The 9,252-nt window shown below is 44.8% G+C and overlaps 1 non-coding gene across 1 annotated transcript; it reads right to left on the bottom strand.

The window, feature by feature from the left end:
- Window positions 1-6,248: 6,248 nt before the first annotated feature.
- Window positions 6,249-6,367, bottom strand: LOC145404207 (5S ribosomal RNA). Its single transcript, XR_013898139.1, has one exon. It is a non-coding gene; the product is annotated as a 5S ribosomal RNA (ribosomal RNA).
- Between the last annotated feature and the right edge of the window lie 2,885 nt (window positions 6,368-9,252).

Below are 9,252 nucleotides of genomic sequence, written 5' to 3'. Positions count from 1 at the left end.
TTCATTACCAATGCCATCCCTCTCTCCATTACTCGTGTTTTCACTTCTCTCAACACCCCATCCATATATACATTGAACAACCATGGGGACATCACACATCCTTGTCGCACGCCCACACTGATTGTGAACCATTCACTTAGATGCCCATTAACCCTGACACATTGTTCACTACCATCATAAAAACTCTTGACGGCACCTAACAGCTTACCCTCTACACCGTACATGTGCAAAACTTTACACAATCCTTCTCTGACCACTTGTCATATGCTTTTTCCAGATTCAAGAATGCCATAAACACCTTATGGTCCTTCTCACAAGCCTTCTCTACTATCTGTCTCACTGGAAATATTTGGTCCACACATCCTCTGCCACTCCTAAAGCCACCCTGTTCATCACTCACTAGGACCTCTGATATCTCTCTTACTTTCTTTATAATAATTCTTCCATATACCTTCCCTACCACACTCAGTAAACTTAGGCCACGATAATTCTTGCACCTTTTTTTTGTACAGGGGTACAATCACAGCCTTTTTCCACTCTGCAGGCACAGTTTCACTCATCCATGCCTTCTTACATATCTCTAACAAGCACTTCATTCCATTCTCTCCACTACATTTAAGCATCTCTGCATACACCTCATCAACCCCAGCTGCTTTCCCATTTTTCAGCCGCTTCACAGCACTCTTCACCTGTGCGAGTGTCACGTCTCCTGGCACTGCATTCCTTCTCTGCACATCCCCAAAACCAATCATGTTTACAGCTGCTCTGCTCTCTCTATCCCCATTCATCAGGCTCTCAAAATATTCTTCCCATCTGGTCCTTACTTCATCTCCATGGGTTAATAATCTACCACCTGGATCCTTCACACCATCCCATTTCTTACCGCTTTCACTTCTACATTTCCGCACCTCTTTCCAGAATAACTTTCTGTTTTCAGAGTAGTTTGCATTCATTTTTCTTCCTAGATCCTCATTTACCTCCTCCTTTTTCCTCTTCACTAGTCTCTTTACGTGCTTCTTGCTCTCAACATACTCAATTCTTATTTCAACTGAACCCCTATCCTGTAACCACTTTAGCCACTTCTTGCTCTTTTCCTCCACCGCTCTCTTTACCTCCTCATTCCACCATATATATATATATATTTATATATATATATACGGCATAAACTGTATATACACATACATATGCTTATACATGTACCTATATATACATACATACACATATACAGCATATATATACACACATACATATGCTTATACATGTACAGTACATATATGTACACATGCATATGCTTATACATGTACATATAGATACGTACATATACCAAATATACATATATATATACAGTATGGATACCGGTATACACAGTACACACACACACACACACACACACACACACATATATATATATATATACGCGGGCGCGCGCGCGCGCGCACACACACACACACACACACACACACACACACACACACACACACACACACACACACACACACACACACACACACACACATCATCATCATCATCCACGCGCAAGGAAAGAATTTTAGATAGAGAGTGGGAATGTTTCCCAGTACGACAATATTTGTAATGATGTAGGCACATGAAGCAGAAAACAGTAAGCTAGTAGGTCTAAAAGCGGCAATGCTGGGGCAGTTAATAATGTGATGGGATAATGAATCAGCTGTGGGAATGTTACAGAATTTGCAGCGTTTGTAGGTTGCCAGTCGTTGAGTAACTTGGCCTCAAGGAGCGATATCCCAGGTTAATGAGGGCAACGACACATCATAGCGGCGGGTGAGGGTCAGGTGGTTGCCATAGGTATGTTTCACCCCACGGTAGTTGTCATAATGTTGGGTAATGACTTTGCTTGGTCGCAAGTCAAAGTCCTCACTGGCCCTCTCGATGGATTTTCCAGACAGTCGCCTTGGACACAGAGAGGCGAATGGCAAGGAGGGGGAGTTTGCAGGCGGCTTCGGGACAGACAGTCTGCCTGGTCGTGCCGGGTGTCACCAACATGGGCCGTGATCCAAGTAAAAGAGAGCCTGAGACTGAAGGTGTGAGCCCTGGTATATACAGGGTACCACCAACCACCAAGCTGCTTGAACTCGCTCGCTTGCTTCGCCTGCTGTCAGACAAAAAGATATTATGACATACAGGCCTCTCCACGAAGACAAATGCAGTAAATGTTGCAATGAGAAGCTCTGGATATACAAAGCGGATCAGTTGGTATGCAACGACATTAACCTTATTATTTTTTTCATTGTTTGTGGTGTTGTGATGGTGGAAGGTGGTGGTGACCAAATCCACTCACTTGATGTAGTGCTGCCTACTTCTTCTTCCACCTTTATCATTCTTTTTCTGTGTCTGCCTTCCTCTCTTCCTATTTCTCCCATCATTTCTGTCACTGCATATTACTCTCCTTTTCTTTTCAAGTGGCTTTACATTGAATGACAAGCCTAATGGTTTCCTGTAAGCCAGGAAACCATTTACGACGCTGGGTGAACCATATAACCAACTCATACGTGTTCCTCAGTGTAAACGAGTGGGTTGGCAGTGGGTTAGTGCCCCTGCCCGTCAAGCAACTAACTCAAAGACAGACGGCCACCCCTTCACGGGATTACGGCGTCTGGCTATAAACAGATAGATAGTGGTCTTGAGAAACCAGAGACCTGTATTATAAGAGACATGTAAATTTAACTTCTTCAGTACGGTGGTATACATGTACAGTAGTCTTTTCCTGCCACCTCCAGACGGTTTCACTCGAGTTATGAACGACCTCTGATGTTAAAGGGATTGAATGTGTTAATGAAAGAATACAAAATATCTGGTGAGATGCTTTGCAGACAGTAGAGAGGCAGTGTTATATATTACGCCTCTAGAATATATTTCAGCTCAGAATGATAACCTAATTCTCGTGATTTATTTTCGATAATTAACTGAAATAATAAGTGTAACAATCCAAAAAATTTATGTATGAAAAAGCAATGGATTTGCTGATGACCTGAGCGGGGGCAAGGTCTGCCAGCTCACTCCCCAATTGCCCTGAAACGGGTATGAATGTGTGATTTGGCACACTGAGAGAGCGGCTATTGCTCAGACAGAGCAGTCAGATCCACCACCCCCTGGATGGAGGTTCACAAGGGCTCACTTACACCAGGTTCCTATTGGCTGCTAGGTTAACAGGGGCTACGGGAATAAGGAGACCGCCCATCCGTCTCGTCCTGCCCGGGAATCGAACCCTGGGTCTTTCGGCTGTGAACCGACTGCGCTTACCACTGCGCCACAGGCTACCCGCATAGATCAAAGGTGCTGGTCGAGCCAAGTGACACTGTTGCCGGGATGGTAGAAGACTGGGGAGGGAGAGGGTCAGTGGTGGGGCTTGTGATGGCCGGTGGGGGTTGGGGTGTCGTTGATAAGAAATGGCTGGCAACTCAGAGGCTCGGTTGTTTGGTACTAATTTCCCGTCTGGGGGACGCTCTTGACAGAGTTCGAGCCCTCCTGATCGCGCTAAATATTTTAGGTGAAAGTTCACAAGTTAATGCCATCCTGCAACAATCTAATAACCAAACTAATACCACATCCCTGTGTACTACCAGTCTTCTTATTTACTGCCTGTGCCTTGTATCTGTCTTATCGTCCTCCTAACCCCCCTCCCCAGTAACTTACCTCTTACCACTGGCTCTACAGTACACAGGACCTGGCAGGGAGGAACCACGGAAAAGTTAGAGGCGCGGTGTCACTCTTTAGGGTTTTATTAGTGTTTATTTATTTGTATTCTCCGTGTCTGTCAGCATTCACTGGTGAGAAGCGTCCTCTCCCTATCACCGACATGCAACAGTTCAATATTCATCCATAACAATTCAATCACACTGAACCAACGAAAAACAAAGTGAAATATCGCGCCTCAGTGACCGCCGCATTCTTATTCCCAACACTTGCATGAAGAACAGACTTATAATGCAAAACCTGTTACAGTACTTCATCCTTTCAGCCGAAGACGTCCTACTTTTTATTACTCTAGCTGGTCCTTGTTGCATAATTAGATCTAGGAGATTTATGGAATTAGTAGCACACCTTTCTTGGCGATTTATTCCGCAAATTACACCTCGGTACTCTCTTGAACGTTACTGAAGCAGACTACGACGATGTTAGAACACTATAGATGACTTGATGTAAAGAGTGATAAGAAAAATAAATCGCTAAGAATGAGGTGCTAGGAAGCCTCCAATGGCAAGCAGATTGGCACCTAGAATCAGCGAATGACAAGACTCAGAGGAAATGAGAGCAGAACAGAAAGACAGTGTTGAAGAGCTGGAGGCAGAAGTGATGGGGCCAGGGGATTTGATGTGATGTGAGGTGAGGCCAGGGGATGTGGTGTGATGTGATGTGAGAGGCAGTCGCTGAAAATCACTGTCTGGGAGCGGGACTCAAACCTGTGTCAGCTCGGTCAAGGCCTCCTATAACACTTCGATATAGGTGGTCTTGGCTCAGTCCACCACTCATTTATATATAGTTACTTAACTGTATTCATAAGTTTTGGAAAAAAAATTGTCTGTAGTAAGAAATGATCTCTACTCATACAGTGGTAATTTGCTGTATATATTAAGGGATTTTGTTTATTATTTTTATGTTTTCGAAATGTAACGTAAATGCCCATTCTTTCTTCCGAGGGTGAGACAGGGGGTGAAGGGCGTGGCAGGGGTGTGAGGGGTGAGGCAGGTGTGTGAGGTGTGAGGCAGTAGGTTAGGGGTGAGGTAGGGGTGTGAAGGGTGAGGTAGGGAGCAAGGGATGTGACAGGGGTGTGAAGGGTAAGGTAGGTGTGTGAGGTGTAAGGCAGAAGGTTAGGGGTAAGGTAGGGGTGTGAAGGGTGAGGTAGGGAGCGAGGGATGTGGCAGGGGTGTAAAGAGTGAAGCAGGTGTGTAAGATCTGAAGCAAGAGATTAGGGGTGAGGCAGGGGTGTGAGGGGTTAGGCAGGGGTGTGAAAGGTCAGACAGGGGGTGAGGGGTTAGGCAGGGATGTGGAAGGTCAGACAAGGGGTGTGGGGTGAGGCAGGCATGTGAAGGGTGAGGCAGGTGTGTGAGATGTGAGGCAGGGGTGTGAGGGGTTAGGCAGGGTGTGCAGGGTCAGACAGCGGGTGAGGGATGACGCAGAAATGTGAAGGGTGAGGCAGGTGTGTGAGATGTGAGGCAGGGGTGTGAGGGATGATGGAAAGTTGCGAGGGGTGAGGCACGGGTGAGAGGTGTGAGTCAGAGCTGTCTAACCGTACTACTGAATGCGTAAATGCAGTTAATTAGGACCTTGAGTACAAGAAGGATACCGAGACGCCATGTGATGTTTGTGACTGTCTGGATTTACGAGTATTTACGTCACTATGTAACGCACTTATTGTGCACCACACAATCTCCACACGTGATCACCACACAACCTCCACACTTTGCACACGACACAACAGCCTATGTGACCCTCGCACCCAGCTCCCCACCTAAAACCACCCAACGACTCTATAAGGGCCAAAGATGCCGGACCCAATCAGATGGCAACAAGAAAACCACCAAGCAACGCTATGAGGGGCCTCAGGTGCTGGATCCAATCAATGGCGACCTTGCTTGTCCGAGAAGTTGATGACACGCCTTCTCATTAGAACTTCAGAACATAAGAAGAGAGGATAACTGCAGTAGGCCGGTTGGCCCATGATAGGCAGCTCCTAGAAGAGTAACTGAGCTACTAGAATGAGTTGAAGATAGCAAAGAAGGCTCTTCCCCGCCCTCCAAAGCCTCCAGCCGAAGCCGGCAGGAAAAAGTCAGAAAGAACATCACACAGTACTGAAAAACAGGCGTGGACATTTTATAGGAAAGAGTGAAAGGAGAGAAAGAGACTATCATAGTGTAACCTGAAAAGGAAAATGAATGAATTAATATTGGTTATTAGATTTTTTTTTCTATACCCACACCTTATTTGTCATATGTTTTCTAGCCTAGGCTTGAAACTCTCACCGGAAAAGGCAGCAACTACATTACTAGGTAGCCTATTTCATTCGTCTACTACTCTATTACCAAACCAATTTCTACCTATTTCCTTACCGAAACGGATTTTTCTAGTTTGAAATCATTACTTCTAGTTCTATCCTCATTCATTCATTGCCAGATGCCACGTATCCCAAACGGGGTGGCCAAGGGCTTAGAGATAATTGTTTTACAGGGAGGGGTACTAATCCTCCACCAACCCCACTTGACACGTAGGGATGCCAACAGTATCTGGTGTTCCCAGGCGGTCACTCATCCAAGTACTAACCAGACCCAACGTTGCTTAACTTCGCTGATCGGACGGGAAGCGGTGTACTCAACGTGGTATGGCCGTTGGCTGCATGCTCATTTTAAGTACCTTGCTAATATCTCCCTTATTTATTCCCTTCATACATTAAAACACCTCAATTAAGTCTCCCCTTACTTTACGCCTCTCTAGTGAGTGCAGACTTAGTCTTTTTAGTCTGCCTTCACATGACACATTCTTAACCTCATGTATCGTTTTTGTCATTCTTCTCTGTACATTTTCTAACGAGTTTATATCCATTGTACAGTAAAGACTCCAAAATTGTACGGCGTAGTCTAAATGTGGCCTTACTAATGCTAGATAAAGTTGCAGTATTACTTTTGATGACCTATTGCTGACGCTTCTCTAGATAAATCCTAGGACCCTATTTGCTTTAATTCTCGCATTAATACACTGTTGCCTTGGTTTGAGGTCTTAATAACCATAACTCTTAGATCTCTTTCACATTCTGATTTACTAATTTCTTTGTTATCTAAGCTGTATTTAATATCTACAATGGTCTTGCCTACGTTAAGTATTTTACATTTTTAAACGTTAAATTCCATTTCCCAAGTTTTAGACCATTTGCACAATATATCGAGGTCCTTTTGTAAGTTATGACAATCGTCAGTCGAGTTACTGATACGCCCTATTTTTATGTCATCGGCAAATTTGCTAATATTGCTAGTGATTCCTAAGTCTAGATCATTTATATATATAATAATAATAAGGGGCCGAGTACTGAACCCTGTGGTACACCACTAGTTACTAATCCCCAATCCGACTTAGTTCCATTTATTAATACTCTCTGCTTTCGTCCTTTCAGCCAGAATTCTATCCATTTTAAGATATCGCCGTCTATACAGTTTGTTCGAACCTTTCTAACTAACCTTTCATGTGGGTCCCTATCAAGAGCTTTACTAAAGTCCCGATATATAATATCGTAAGCTTTGTTGTTATCTACTGCCTCATAGACCTCCAAGAATGACAATAAGTTTGTGAGGCAGGATCGTCCTTGCCTGAATCCGTGCTGACTTTCATTTATAAGATTAAATCTTTCTAAGTGTTCTCTAATCTAACTTGCCAAAATTGACTCAAGCATTTTTCCTACTATTGACGTTAGACTTATCGAATGATAATTCGACGCAGCTGCTTTACCACCCTTTTTAAAAATGGGCGCTACGTTTGCGGTCTTCCACACCTCTGGAACTTCTGAAATTATAGTCATTAAATAACGTCAAAAGAGGCTGACATAATTCTTCTTTGATTTTTGCATAAATATCTTCCAGACATGGCGATTTTTGAGGTTTTAACCTATTAATTTCTTTCAATACGTCCTTCTTACTAATGGTTATTTTACAGATAATACTTTCTGTATTATCATCGTGAATATTTGCTGCTTGAGGGACCAGGTCTAGATTTTTCTTGGTTAATACTGATTTGAAATTATTTAAGATGGAGCACATTTCTTTATCTTCACCCCCCCCCGTGGGCAGCCACCTTGTCTCGGTGGGGGGGCTTGCATGCCCCTGTTATCCCACAAGCCTGTCCATGGATGTAACATCTGGCAGGGTCTCTCATGTGGGTAGGGTTGTGGGTGAGGGGTCTGACTAAGCGCTGTCCGAAACGTAGGTTACCCATATGGGTCATTGGTGCCGCCCTCCAGAGGGATCGCCTCGGTGCTGTCCTGAGTTGGTTGGTTGGGTGTCTGGGCTGGGGGGTGTTGGGGAAGGGGGTCTTTGCACTGGTGGGAGCAAACTTTCGTAGCACGGGGTGTCCTTTTTGGGACACTCTCTGGGGACGAGGTACCCCACTCCCATCAGACTGCGCTCGGTCCCCTCACTCCCTGGTAGGTGGTTTCCCTTGGCTCTTGGTGCCAATTTATATTCATCAATGTGTACTGTATATGGATACATTAAACAATTCATTAAACACTCGTGTGGTCGGTGACCAGCCGCATGAGTCGGCATCAACTGGTCACTCTCTGACCGACAACACTGTACCCTCCGGGTCATCTGCCAAAACTGCGAATCACGATGCCCTTTCTATGGAGCTGTTACCTGGTGTTTTTGTGAATCACTCTTGCACAAAATACATAGTCCTCAAAATGGATAATGGTACTTCCTTCTGGAACCTGAATTGTTTTCAGATTCACAGTGGTCTAGTCACAGCATGTGGATTTACCCCCAAGGACTCTTTGCAGGGTGATGGTTCTCTATTGCTAGAAGCCAGGTATGAAGAAGAGAGTTCACACATCCAGTCCCTAACTATGGTCGCTGGTTATCCTGTATCTGCCTCTCGTCACTTGGTCCTAAATCAGTCCCGAGGGGTTGTATATTCTCGTGACTTGGTCTCATATTCTGATTCTTCCCTCTTAGAGGGGCTGGCTCCTCAGGGAGTTGTAGCAGTACAAAGAAAAATGAAGAAAGTTGATGAGATTTCAACCCCCACACCCACTCTTATCTTGACATTTGATCGTCTTACTTTGCCAGAGGTCATCACCACTGCATGGTGGAAGCTTAAGTTTAAACCTTATGTTCCCCGACCTAGAAGGTGCTATTATTGTCAAAGGTTTGGTCATGTTCGCCATTCTTGCAGGTGGGAAGCGTCTGGCCTTTCTGAGGTTTGTGGAATTGTGGTGGAATTTCTGATGTATGGATGATTGTTCTCAACCCTCTAAATGTTTGAACTGTGGAGGAGCACATGCAGCCTCCTCAAGGGATTGCAAAGTATACAAGTATGAATATGAGGTTATTTCTGTCTGAACGAAGGAGAAAATTTCCTTTTCTGAGGCAAAGGCCAGGGCAAGGGAGCGGTTCATTTGCCCTGGGGTTACCTTTGCTGCTGTGTTGTCTCGCCATAAAGCTACCCGGCAGGTGTCCCTGCCATCACACAATGCACCATCAAATTCTCGGTGTTCTACTTCCCAGCCTTCTC

Source organism: Coenobita brevimanus, chromosome 62, assembly GCF_032717465.1.
Source record: "Coenobita brevimanus isolate Jiangsu-jjx chromosome 62, ASM3271746v2, whole genome shotgun sequence".
In the NCBI taxonomy this organism is placed as follows: domain Eukaryota; kingdom Metazoa; phylum Arthropoda; class Malacostraca; order Decapoda; family Coenobitidae; genus Coenobita; species Coenobita brevimanus.
The sequence above is the reverse complement of the archived record's forward strand: the minus strand, read 5'-3'. Positions and strand labels throughout refer to the sequence as shown.